The sequence below is a fragment of the Corythoichthys intestinalis genome, chromosome 15 (assembly GCF_030265065.1).
Source record: "Corythoichthys intestinalis isolate RoL2023-P3 chromosome 15, ASM3026506v1, whole genome shotgun sequence".
NCBI classification, from domain to species: Eukaryota; Metazoa; Chordata; class Actinopteri; order Syngnathiformes; family Syngnathidae; genus Corythoichthys; species Corythoichthys intestinalis.
In genome coordinates, this window is record NC_080409.1 from 51,273,403 (window position 1) to 51,287,613 (window position 14,211).

General features: G+C 37.4%; 1 protein-coding gene across 1 annotated transcript in view; it reads left to right on the forward strand.

Annotated features, from left to right (window-relative positions):
- The window catches only part of mboat2a (membrane bound O-acyltransferase domain containing 2a), a 120,897-nt gene that overhangs the window by 30,684 nt on the left and 76,002 nt on the right, over positions 1-14,211 (forward strand). The window lies entirely within an intron of this gene.

The following is a 14,211-nucleotide window of genomic DNA, read 5'->3' on the forward strand; positions in this document are numbered from 1 at the left end:
AAAAACAATGTCCCCAAATCAACAAGAAATAACCAGATATCAATAGGACACGCCCCCAAATGACCTGATATGATCAGGCCACGCCCCCTAAATGTTCCAAAATTACCTGTTAGTACTAGGCCACGCCCCCAAATGCTCCCAAATGACCTGATATGAATAGGCCACGCCTCCAAAATGTTCCCAAATGACCTGATATCATTATCCCAGGCCCCATAAATGTCCCCAAATAGACAGGAAGTGACCTGATATTGTCCCCGGATTGTCCCCAAACCAACTTAGGCTGGGGCTAAGATCTGTATCTCCACATGGCAAAGACCAGAAGTAATTTCTCCCGAAATTGCAGATTCTAGTTAGAGGTAACATTGATGAAGCCAGTCATAGTTGTTGTGGCAAACGTAAACATAAACCCAAATGTATTGGTTTAAATTCTGCCCGAAACATTGAACAGTTAAAATCCAAATATAGTCGAGCTTGACTATTAACTGAGTTTCCTTCACTGCACTTTGGAGGCATGGCTGGAAATTTGCCCATGTCATTGAGGACAACAGCTGAAGGAAATGAAACAGCCTGTGCACACTAGTGCTGGAACCTTCTATGCATTTTTGTTCACATCGAGGCTTAAACAAGAAGGAGTATTATGCCAATGGACCTCTAAATGTATCCCCGTGTTGCCTAGATGTAGATAAAAGTGCAAATGGCAGCCTGGGCTTGAAAGGTGTGCTGCACTTAGCAGCTTTTTTGTGTGCATGTACTTATTTGCCACAGGGGGGCTGGCCTCCCTGTTGCACAACAGGAAACTTTGGTGCGTAAATGCAGGTTCAAGGTCTTTAATGTACACACTGCGTATTCATTTTTATGTTAACTTTTATAGTTTCCCAGCCTACCTGTTGGTAGTACACTTCCTGATGTGGTATAAAGGACTTGATTTATCTGAGTGAATGCCAACGTTCTAATGATCCAGTACATTTTTTTTTTTTTTTTAAAGTTCCATAACCAGCATGAACATACAGTGTTAAGTTGATGATGATTGACAGACAAGGTTTGATCTTACCAGAGACACTTGAAAAGCTGAAACTTCAAAGCGCCGCATACATCAAACATCGTTTAACTTGTTAAACAGTGGCTGTGGCAACTCGTGTGTAAGTCTGTAGCTTGAGCGGATTTGCGCAGACTCACTCAATGAAGCAGTTAATAAACACAAGCATTTTTCTAGTTTATTCTTGTTTAAAAATAATTTGGTGGGACAATAACATGTTTGAAACGTATCAGAATTATTACATTTGAAGTGCTTAAAAACCATTTATTAAAATATGTATGTACATAATTTTATTTATTTTTATTTTTTTAACATGTCTTATAAGTATCTCTTTCCAATACTAAATCTGAATAAATACATTGAACACACATAAAAAAAAACAAAAAACAAAAAAAAACATTTTTTTGCCGTTTTTTTAGTTGTCGCAGCGGGTTCTGGTACCCATTAACAGCGAAAAACAAGGGATCACTAAATAAGAAGCGAAATGTTCAAATAAATAAATAATTGATAAACTCAAAATTGAAATAGATAAATACATGTTGAATAAATAAATATATATATTGGAATAAATAAATGTTGAAATAAATAAAAATGAAAATAAATGTCAAAATAATTTTTTAAAATGAGTATAAATTCTAATAAAGAATGAAAAAGTGAAATATATAAATATAAATATAAAAATTGAAATAAATATAAAAATAGGAACATTTTAATGACACATTTAACAATTTATTTAATTGTGTATTTATCAGTGTTGTTAATAACGGCGTTAGAATATAACGGCGTTACTAACCGTGTTATTTTTTTCAGTCGTGAGTAATCGAATTAATTACTTTTCTCATCTTGGCAACGCCGCTACCGTTACTGAGGCGGGAAAGGCATGCGTTACTATACGTTACTATGTTGGTTGACGCGAGAAAAGTCTGAGAGAGACGGACTCACGGAGACGAGAGAGCAGAGCAGGAGTGGGAACGCCGTTGCAAACGCGATGCTAGGTGGCTCCAATAATATCTGACTTTAGCCGATAGCCTACAAACTACGCCCACATAATGCTACGGTAGAAATCATACATTATAGAACTAGATGCAAATGACAGACACGGTGGCATTAGCAACATATCTAAAAGACTAGATGCGTTAGTAAACGGCCGCCATCTTAAAGCAGTAGACCTCTTAGGAAAGCTCTGTTGTAGAGAACCTTCCTAGCGAACCTAAGTAACCTTCTATCTAAAATGCTCCTAAATCGGTAAAATCTTGACTTAAATCTATCTTTAAATGATGAAACAGTTTTAAGACTTACACATGTCGAAAGTAGACAGAAGGGAACTAATGCAATAACGAGAGCAACTTTAACAACTTTAACAGTTGATTCAGAACATTAAATGACTTCCACACATAGCAAAGGTTACTATCTAGTTATTGCAATATCCACAGTACCCCAGTGTCCAGTTAAGTTTAGGGTAAAGAATTGGGTTAGGGCCAATTGTCCCAAAAACCCTTTAAACTTCGCATTGTTTGACCTGTTTTTTTTGAGAAGAAAAAGAAAATGATCACCAGTTATTTTGCCAAGTAACTAATTACTTTTACATTCAGGTAACTGAGTTACTAACTCAATTATTTTTTGGGAGAAGTAATTTGTAACTGTAATTAATTACTTTTTTAAAATAAGATTAACAACACTGGTATTCATTCATTTAATTTTTGCACTCCTGGTCCTCCATATACAGTATACACACAGTATTTGAATCAATAATTTGCTTCAGGAAGCCGTCTTATCTCTCTCCCACTTGCATGGGCTCTGACTTCCTCTTCCCACTCCCTCTGATAGTCAGTGTATCAGGCTAAATGTTGCACAGTGCTATGCCTACTCTTCCAGCAGGAACTGCATGAAAGCTTATTGCCTTTTCGCGAGGTCGAGATGAATGCAAGGTTACTATTAAAGATGTCCCGATCACGTCATTTTCAAAGTATCGGAATCGGCAAAAAAAAAATCAGACATGCCTTTTTTTAATATACATATATAATTTTTATTTAAATCGTTTTCTAATTGTATTTAACGTTACAGACTAAATGTCTTACACTCATCCAGAGTAGTTTTGGCTTGAAGTAGGGCTATCAAATTTATAGCGTTAACAGAGGTAATTAATTTTAAAAAAATAATTAACGCATGCGCTGCACGACCCACTCACGCATTGTCGCGTTCAATCTATAAAGACGCCGTTTTACCTATAGATAGCGCTAAAAGGCAGCGTATAATGAGTAGAGAGAATTTTGACTGCCTTTGGAGCCATGTTTTGTGTGGCTAAAGCCTTACAATACCTCTCAGCAATTAAAAATAACGTGGGAAGCAATGTGGGGAAGAAAGGTAGTAGTTGATCATTTTCTTAACACCCTATGTTCTTTCCCAATGCAGAGAAGATATATCAATTGTTGCCCCTACGCACAGTCATGGTTGCACTTCCCATCATGCATTTGGGCAGAAGTTAAATGGCTGCAGTATCATTTACTGAAAGCTCAACAAATACACTAGATGGCAATATTTAGTCACAATATACAAATAGGGCTGCAGCTATCGAATATTTTAGTAATTGAGTAATCGACTGAAAATTCTATCGATTAATCGAGTACCGGTATTTTTAGGTGAAGAGCAATTATAAATATACATGAGAAAACAAGACATTTCATCTAATCTTGAACCATTTTCAGTCAATCAATGTCTTTGTTTTTGATATATATTGTATATATTATATATTATATCTCAGATGTAAGTAGAATAATTAAAAAAAGACTTAATTCACTGCTTTCACTCCAAAAACTTTTAGATCTTTTTTTATTTTTATTTTATTTTTTTTTTGTTTTTTTATTTTTTTGCAGTGTTCAAAATAAACGTATGATACAGGCTGTATTGGAGCACATTAGGGACCAGTGCGACTTGGTGTTTTATCCAGCAATGACTACTGAACTAAAATTGGTAGTTAGCATTATTGAGTTTTTATTTTACACCCTCATAACTCCACAACGCTAGGTTATGTTAAAGCCTGTATGTAAGACACGTTAGCCACTCATCGAAAGTGGTCATAATTAATAACCTAGCCCTCCGCAGGGCTAACGTTAAGTGAGCTAATGACATTAAAGTTCATCTTATTTATTAGCGCTTAGCACTCTTTATTAGCGCTTAGCGCTCTACTGCTTTAAGATGGTGGCTGTTTACTTACGCTGGCCAGACGCGGCCGAGTCTGTCATTTCGCATCTAGTTCAACATACATGTGATCTCTATGAGACTCATCAGACGCTAGCTGCTACAAACGTAGCATCATGCGGGCTAGTATTTAGCAACGTCGGCGTCATTTGTAGCAGCTGTCGGCTGCAGTAAGTTTTTTTTTTTTTTTTTTTTTTTGCTTCTTCCTCTACGCACGTGACATCAGCGCGTTGTCCCGCATTAAAAGTAGTCCGGGCAAAACGTGATGCTTAGAGCTGTCAAAATAAATGATTACTCGAGGTGAATAAAATTACTCGGATCAGTTTTTAAACTCGAGTTACTCGAGTTGCTCGAGTATTCGTTTCAGCTCTATATACAAAGTCACATTTATCCTTTAAGAATTACAAGTCTTTCTATCCGTGGATCCCTCTCACAGAAAGAATGTTAATAATGTAAATGCCATCTTGAGGATTTATTGTCATAATAAACAAATACAGTACTTATGTACTGTATGTTGAATGTATATATTTGTCCGAGTTTTATTCATTTTTTTTCTTAATGCATTGCCAAAATGTATATGATCGGGAAAAATTATCGGGAATGATTGGAATTGAATCGGGAGCAAAAAAAAAAAAAGCAATCGGATCGGGAAATATCGGGATCGGCAGATACTCAAACTAAAACGATCGGGATCGGATCGCGAGCAAAAAAAAAAACATGATCGGAACAACCGCACTTACTATCTAGTTTTTTAAAAATTGCATAGATTTGCGCTTTTTAGTTGAGTTTTGTTTTGAATGAATGCCCTTCGCCTACCCCTGCAACCCAACAAATACCTATGCATTCACAGTTTTGTTTGTTAAGACTGACAATGGATTGTATAGACGTCAAAGCCCTCTAACCGTCCATCCATCAATTCATATCCGTCCCTCGAATAGACTTCTCTCTTCCTGTGTTCCCGTTTTTGAATGCCTTACAAACCTCCCCGCGGCGCCACTGTTCAAGCTTCCCATCTGAAACGGCGCGAGCATCGAACCCCAGGGTATGTTTTCAGAGAGGATCAATAATGAAAAAAGGGATCCATGTATTATGAATGAAGAAACATTGTACCCTGGCGCAGAAGCTTGCAAAATGTCAATTCGCTAACGGACAAGACAAGTGTGCCGGTGGGCTCGAATGCCTTTTGTTTGGCCTTTTAACAAATCCTGTGCACATTATAACCAGGGGTAAAAGTCCAGTACGATTCAGGGCCGGAACGGTGCTTTGATCTGGAAAATTTGGCCAAATTTCAAAAATTGTCCTATATGCATGTGTGATAAATCATTGGAAAGCTTTAAATCTCAATTTTCTGGGGGACGAAAAGGAGGGCATTTTAAAAAGAAAAATACAAATTTTAAGCAGCAAAACCCTAACTGGAGGTGAGAGCACGCGAGAGCAGAATTAAAGAGGCCATGATTTTAACAAGATAGTATCGCATACTTACCTTGTTCTGATCCAATAACTCCATGTAGCATGTATCTAGGCATGTGCCAGTATGAGATTTTGACGGTACGATACCGTGAGCAAAAAATACCGCGGTTTCACGGTATCACGGTATTGCAATTACAGCACCAAAGTGTGTTATTTTGAAATTTATGAAAACTTTTTTCCATTGAACAGGATTTTTTTTTTTCAGAACATGAATATATTGTTCAAATAAATAAATTATCAATTAAAACAAATATTTTAAATAAAATTAAAATATAACTTATAGAGTATACCCACAGTCACAGCTCAAGTTGCTCAAGATTAGAGCAAGAACAAATAATTTCTATAAAAAAGTAAAAACACTTCTGAATAAAATTTTTAAAAATGTATACTGCATGACTTTTTTTTTTTTTTTTTAGGGTGGAAAAGCTCAAGTGAAGTTTCGCCATTTTCAGCCACTGTGTCATTTGTGCCTTTGTGTTAAAAAGAACATAAAGAATTCATAAGTTAATAAGTTAGTTAAAAATGCAAAAGTTAGTTAAAATGTAAATATTGTTGTGGAAAGGTTCCATCAAAAAAAAAAAAAAAAAAAAAAAAAAAAAAAAATTGGGAGTGAGACCTCGCCTTGATCTAGCGAACGTGGATTTGTGCTTAGGGCAAGATCATCTTTCGCAATTAACGATCTTTGACAATATCCCTTTTTCCCCTTTATTCAAGCGAATCAAGCTTGTTTTCTCATTCTGCGGCTGTAACACTCGACGAAGTTGCTCTCCCAGCTAAGTCTAGGCTAAAATTCGTATTTGTAAGCTTTTAGTTAGTTTGTATATCGAATTTGAAAGGAAAATGTGTGTGTTGTTTTTTGGCAAACTTTTTCATGGTGCTAATCTGTTGAAGCTACTCACACATGGAAAAATAGAATTGTACAACGTTTTAAATGTATTCATTTTGTTTATTCCACTTCCCACGATTTGGGAGCTCAAAAAATTCAAAAGAACGCCTTAGGTTTGGAGTATTTGTTTTAGGGTTCGCTGGCTGTCTAGCCAATAGCGTCACTTTCACACACAGCAACAAACGGAAGGGGGTGAGCGCTGCCGCGCCATGCCACTTCTGGCTGCATTTTTGACAAATGAAAAATAGCGAATACCGTACTACGGTCTGACGGAAAATTTTAGTGGTTTTGAAACCGTTAACTGGCACATGCCTACATGTACCATTGAGTGTCAAGACACAGATGTGAATGGCCACAGCCGGATTTTTGGGGGATTTTATGGGTGAAACATGGTCGTATAACAAGGGTCGCGATGCTGAAATTGCAGACATCAAGGAGTGGTCGAGATGTTCTTTTTCATATATTTACCCTTTTATATGTTTTTTTCCCCCCAAGGTTTCTTTGTTTGGATTGATTATTTGTTATCTAACAAGTACGACAGTAACAAAACAAAAAAAAGCCATAGTTATGAGGTAGATATCCGTGACTTATATACAGACATTTGCAGACTTTTTTTCATTGTGACGTCATTTGTTTAAAAGTTTAAAATATGCGAGTCAATAATTTTTTAAAGTCGTTTTTGTTTTAACTAAATATTAGACATCAATTAATGATTCTAAGCTAAAAATGTCAGACATTTTGAATAAGAAATACAATTACTTACCTTCTGATGGGGAAAAATATGTGATGCCTTAACATTAGCACATTATGCCTTTGTGATGTATGATTGCCTCTGTGACCTAAATTGTAACAACTTCTATTGTTTTTCACCTTGGGTTCCATAGTTAGGAGGGAATCTCACGAGATAACTTGTTTTGCACCCATAATATTTACCGCGGGGACAGAACATCTGTTACCAGGACAGCACAACTTGTTGACCATGTGAAAAGCCCTTTTTCAAGGGGCTGAACCAAAAAATGCTCTAATATTTGTCATTGGGCAAGGCGCACGCCGCCTGGGGGCGGGCCAACCCCCGCCCCCACGGGGCCCGTTCCTACAAGAACCTGACATTTCCGGGCGACCTGCGAAGTCCGCTGGAAGATCACGTACGGAAGTTTGAAAACGCAATATGCTTACCTTGAATATCTGCTGATAAAACCGGAGTTCCCAACAGCATACAGTCTCGCTCCCAACCGGAGTTCCCAACAGCACTCTCTCGCATCACCAGTTTTGCCCAACTTTTGTCTTATCAGCTGCACGCATTTTTCCCTGAAGTCTTTTGAACGACCGACAGTGCTGTCCTGCGCTTCACTTTTCAGATCTGGTTCAAATAGGAAGGGCAGAACCGACGACATGTTGGGAAAGCTAACGAGCAACACGCTGGAATTTCGGCAACAGGCCCGGTGCCATCACGCACTGCGACGTAACAAGAATGGCGACCTATCACTTAAAATAATTTTACAAACTTTATTAAAACAAAAACATTAAGGGGGGTTTTAACCCTTTAACACCGAACGTGTCGGCAGCGACGCGTTTACGCATATCGTCTTTGAAGCTTCGTCATGCTGTAATTACGTAACCCACGTGCCGCTGGTTGGTCTCATTTGAAAGTGCAGAAGTTGATGTCCACACCAGTTTTTATTTGAAGTCAATTGACCAAGAAAAACGGGAAATAATGTCATTTGAATTGTATATTTTTATTGCACTCATAAATATGCATTAAAACGCTGCATGGACCATGTATCTATCTCCATATTTCCATCATTTCTTGTCCTTTTTCAAAACCGAAAGAAGCACAAAAGACTACATATCCCAACAGCCGTTGTGACGTCAAGAAGGACAAACCGAATGTGATCATTTTTAATAAATTTCCGACGAACCGAATGTGATCATTTTTAATAAATTTCCGAGCGAGGTGCCAACTAATGAAAGGGAGGCATGCCAAGCAAGCAATGGCCGGTTGGTTTGAGCGAGCGACTTTGAAACGTGCAGAATGAATCTAAAACTACATTTAGCACAAGTTAATGCATTATTTCATTAACTCAAGGAAGAAGATGAGCCGTGTTTGTCGTTGTTTTCTTTGGATGAGTCGGCGTCTCGGCGAGTAGAAGTTACAGCAGCGCGCAAACGGTGAAAGAGTAGGCTGTGTGACGTGTGTGACGCAGCTCCGTGACCTGTTCAAGAAGAAGCTTTATTGAGTGCGCAAAAAAAAAAAAAAAACTTTATTGGGTCGCATGCCTGAAAAATTGAAGTGAATTGAACTACTTGTCAATATTTTTCAAAATACTTTTTTTTCCAATGTTATATATATTTTTTCTTCACGATAATCTTTTCGATTTTATGTAGAAGTGTGTTGGAGAAGCTTGATTGCATGTACGTATATGCTTTTGATAAGGTGATGTGTACGACACCTAACTTCACAAAGAGATATCCTCCAAACCCTTTTTGTGTTAGATGATATATATAATCTTTTTTTCTCACTATTTTGCACTGTATATAACCTGTTTTGACCATAGTATGTGTAAAGGCCAAAAACGCCTATGACCATACCTGCTTTTTGTGTTGAATTGTCAAACATAAAACTATTCAATCTTATTTTTTTCTATTGAATGTTTACCCTAACAAGTTGAATAAATATTATCAAGCTTCAAAACGGTTGGTCGAGCATGTTTAGTTGTCAATGGGACATCAACATTACAAATTTTGAAAAAAGATTTTGGGATTTTTTTTTGGCTTTTTGGGTCCAAAATGTGGATTATAATTGGTCAGTGAAGAAAACAACAGTTTGGACATGAAGTTCAAGGTGTCCTGAAAAAAGGGACCCAATTTGGCCATTGTAAAAAAAATTACTTTGAAATATAAAGGCAACATGAAATGCATGCAAATTCGGCCAAAATAGGCTTAGGTGTTAAAGGGTTAATATCAAATAATTATAACTCATACTAACATTTATCTTTTAAGAATTACTTGTCTTAAAAATGGAGGATCCCTTTAACATGGTGGTCAGAAACAAAAGCTAACCATAGTATCTTGGCAACTACAAGGCGCAATAACTAAGTGCTGAAAACACATTATACTCTGATTGACAGCAACAACAAAAGGTTCGCAAGTATCGCAATACATCACCTTTTCGATATAGTATATGGTCACAGCTCTAACCGTTTGTAAGTAGTTTTCATAATGATTTCCAGTTCCGTTATTATTTTTATTAATTCCTTTTCTTTACACCCTTTTGCCAACTCTGTGACATTCCTTTCTTGCAATGCAATATGCTTCTACTCTGGGAGTGGCTCTCACTTACCACTGTTCAAGTTCAAGTTCCTCAAGGTTTGGATCTTTTGTTCACACGCCCTTTTGAAGGAAACACTCACTTGTGCAAACTACTCTTGTTTGATTTACTGTACAACTTAGGAACTTGTCTGTTGCCACAACTATGCATGCAATGTGGAAGCATTTGTTCATATTGAATCCAAACTATTTGACACCCTGCGGTGACGGCATGCGATCGTACAGAATATTCCAGCGAGGGAGTTGCCGGCTTTCAGTTGGACCGAAGAGAAGCTCGTAGTAATCAAAGCGTGAAATGAGTTTCAAAGCTTTGTATTTGGTAAACACACTGTGTAGCTGGCAGTAGAGGAGCAAGCAAGTAAACTCCACTTTTGTAGCACCTTTGACAGACAGAGGTAGAAAGGTCACTTGATGGGAATTGTTTATGAGCAAGGCCTGGTTTTATTTTTAGACCCAAGAAGTGAAGCAGGGTCTATTTTGGTTTGAATGATGGAGGTAGCGGCCGTTCAATATGTGCTAACCTTTTGCCGACATCCATCTGCCAATGAATTTTATGCATTAGCAAATAGCACGGAAATACTATCTGAAGCAGAGGTGATTGTTCTCAGACTGCAAGGGAAGTTCAGCTTCCCCTAAAATGTCAGAAAATAAGTGCTCAAATTAGAAAAGGAATGATACCGATTATAAGGAGTTAGAGGGGCTGATAACAGATTTTTGGAGCCGATATTCATTTGCAGTAAAAGTGTAAACATTGACGTAAAAAAAATTGAATAATACAAACTAGGGCTGTCCCAAATGATTATACCCCCCCCCCCCCCGATTAATCTGCCGACTTTTTTAACGATTAGTCGACCTGTCTAATATATATATATTAGGGCTGTCAAACGATTAAAATTTTTAATCGAGTTAATTACAGCTTAAAAATTAATTAATCGTAATTAATCGCAATTAATCGCAATTCAAACCATCTATAAAATATGCCATATTTTTCTGTAAATTATTGTTGGAATGGAAAGATAAGACACAAAATGGATATATACATTCAACATACGGTACATAAGGACTGTATTTGTTTATTATAACAATAAATCAACAAGATGGCATTAACATTATTAACATTCTGTTAAAGCGATCCATGGATAGAAAGACTTGTAGTTCTTAAAAGAAAAATGTTAGTACAAGTTATAGAAATTTTATATTAAAACCCCTCTTAATGTTTTCGTTTTAATAAAATTTGTAAAATTTTCAATCAAAAAATAAACTAGTAGCCCGCCATTGTTGATGTCAATAATTACTTACACAATGCTCATGGGTGCTGAAGCCTATAAAATCAGTCGCACAAAAGCGCCAGCAGAGGGCAGCAAAACTCCATAAAACACAATTAACAAGTGAGCGTTTCACTGTACCGTCATTTAAATGTGTCTGAGCGGGGCATCTGCGTTAATTGCGTCAAATATTTTAACGTGATTCATTTTAAAAATTACTTACCGCCCGTTAACGCGATAATTTTGACAGCCCTAATATATATATTTTTTAACTGATCTTGTAATTAATTTTTTGCTGATGATTATTAATTCACAAAACATTCTGGAACACTGACATTCTCTATTATAGTATAAATAAACTAATAAATAACAATATCCGTCCACCCACTCAAGAGCCCAAGACAGCTCTAATGCAAACAATGAACTTCATTGAAATGCTGATTTCCCAAATTTCCGGGTTCGCGGTGAGTCAGCAACCAGCACACTTTTGCTCAATAGACAATGTTCATTGATTAGAAAATGCAGAATAAATGAGATTTATTGATTACAATCCCACAAGAGCAAGCAACAAGTATCAAAACAAGTTGTAACGGTGACATTAGATCTAGTTAGTCAATTCCAGAATCCCCGCATTACCGTTACAGCACAACAAAATGTTCCATAACAATGAAAATCGCTTACCGTTGACAAATGAGCGGGGAGCCAACGCTCCGGCAAAGCGGCAAAGGAACAAAACCAAGCGACCTGTACGTAATCCTCTGGCAGACTTCGGGGGGGTTGGGGAATCTCCCGACTCTTATAAGCACGCCTGACGCGGGGACGCGGGTGGCCACTCCTTGCCCCCACGAAAACGCACCACCCGAACTCGTGAGACCCCCCCCCCCCCCCCCCCCCCCCCCAAGGGTATGAGATTCCCCCCAGTTGAGCTCCCAGTGGTTAAAGTAGAATGTTTATTAAGTTATCCCGTGAGATTCCCTCCTAACTATGGAACTCAAGCGCGTAGTATGGTGCAAAACAAGTTATCTCGTGAGATTCCCTCCTAACTATGGAACCCAAGCGCGTAAAAAACAATACTATGGTCACAGAGGCAATCATACATCACAAAGGCATAATGTGCTAATGTTAAGGCATTACATAATATTTTCTCCTATCAAATGCCTAAAGCATGTTTATTAAATCACACAAAAACAAATTTTTTTTTAAATAGCCCAATAAGTGCCTTAATTTCCTAGATTCAGAAACGTATCTCGTTGAATAAAAGGTTAAAAGAATAGCTGTCTGGAAAAACAAGTTTTAAACGTGACTGTCCCACCATGCCGACTTCATAATGCAAATTATTCTTAAACAAGAATAACGTAGAAAAATGCTTGTCTCTATTAAATGCTTAATTGAGTGAGGCCAGTCAAATCTGCTCACTGCTGAGAAGAGCCGTGCACACACACACACACACACACACACACACACACACACACACACACACACACACACACACACACACTCACACAATGAGTTGCCACAGTACACGAGAGTTTAACAAGCTAAACGATGATTGACACGTTCAAATCAATTGTTTATTTTTTGTAGCTGTTTGTGTTTGGAGACTGACTTCTGTCACTCTCATTTCTTTCCCTTCCGAGCAGTGGGTGCCTCTGAGCCCCCCCACAGTCACAAAGCACTCACAGGTGGACACACTTTGAGCTTCCCATCCTTGAAATACCAGCATCCGCCACTGATCTGAAGCTACCTTTTTATGAGAAAGGTTTGCTCTATATGAATACAACAGAGAGGAGCATTTTCATTCTGCCTGCTTCCATATAACCCATGACGACAGTAGACAATTACCACCTGCTAAACACAATATCGACACAGTTCAAGAAACACCCTTTAATCAATCCCGGTTGGCCTCCAGCACGGGTCATCAATGAAAAGTTAAAGATCGCCAGTTTACAAGCTTTCAGCATCTTATTGTATTGTTTGCAGTATTATTGATTGACAATTTCTGCTTCAGCAGAGGTAGGTAGAGTAGCCAAAACTTTTTTCCTCATGTAACAGTAGCGTTACTTCAGAATAATATTATTCAAGTAAAGGTAATAAAGAATTCAATGAAAAGAATTAGGGCTGTCCCAAACGACTACGGTAATTTTATTAATTTATTTATTCAGCCAACTATTTTTACGATTAGTCAACTAATCTAAAATATATATAATAAAATAATAATAAAAATAATTGTAATATAGTATAATATATATATATATTACTAATTTAGCAAATTTTTGTTAACACTTATTAATTTACCAAAACATTTTGGAACACTTACATTCTTTATTAAAGATATACAAATAATATATATAAATAAACATGTAAATAACTAATAAATCACAAATAAACAATGAAGTCAAATGCTGATAGCATTAATGGTGCAAACGAATAGAATGTAAACAGATTGAAAGGAATCAGAATCAAGAATCGTTCGGAACCGGAATCGAAACGTGGAATGGTAATCAGAACCGGAATCGTTCAATTTCAAACGATGCCCAACCCTACGTATAGCCTTTAACAGACTCGTCCTATTTCTACTCAATCTGTGTCAATCCTCTATCTTAACAATAAAAGATCTTGTACAGATTTCACTGAACACAGTAGCTTTTCTGTCCCAACAATCCGGTCCTTCGATCCTGACATTGTCACATATTAGCTGAAACAACTTACAGCCTTATGTGGGCCAAACCAGAGCGAAGCTGTCCTTTATCCATGTCAGACAAGCATTTGCTCCTCAGTCATAAGGCGACAGTCCAGCCAGACCTAATGCTGCCACCAGAGGGCACTGTATCCTCCATCATTAAACAAAATACAATACTTTGGTAACTTTTTGGATCATTATTTTGGGATACTTAAAGTGTTAATTCCGACTTGTGCGGAAATTCGGTTTGTGTCGCCATGGGGGAACGGAACTTCCATTTTAGTAACCCAAAGGCAACAAGAAGTGACATGTAAATGCCCCAAAAGGAAAAGGAAGTGATTGAAAATCA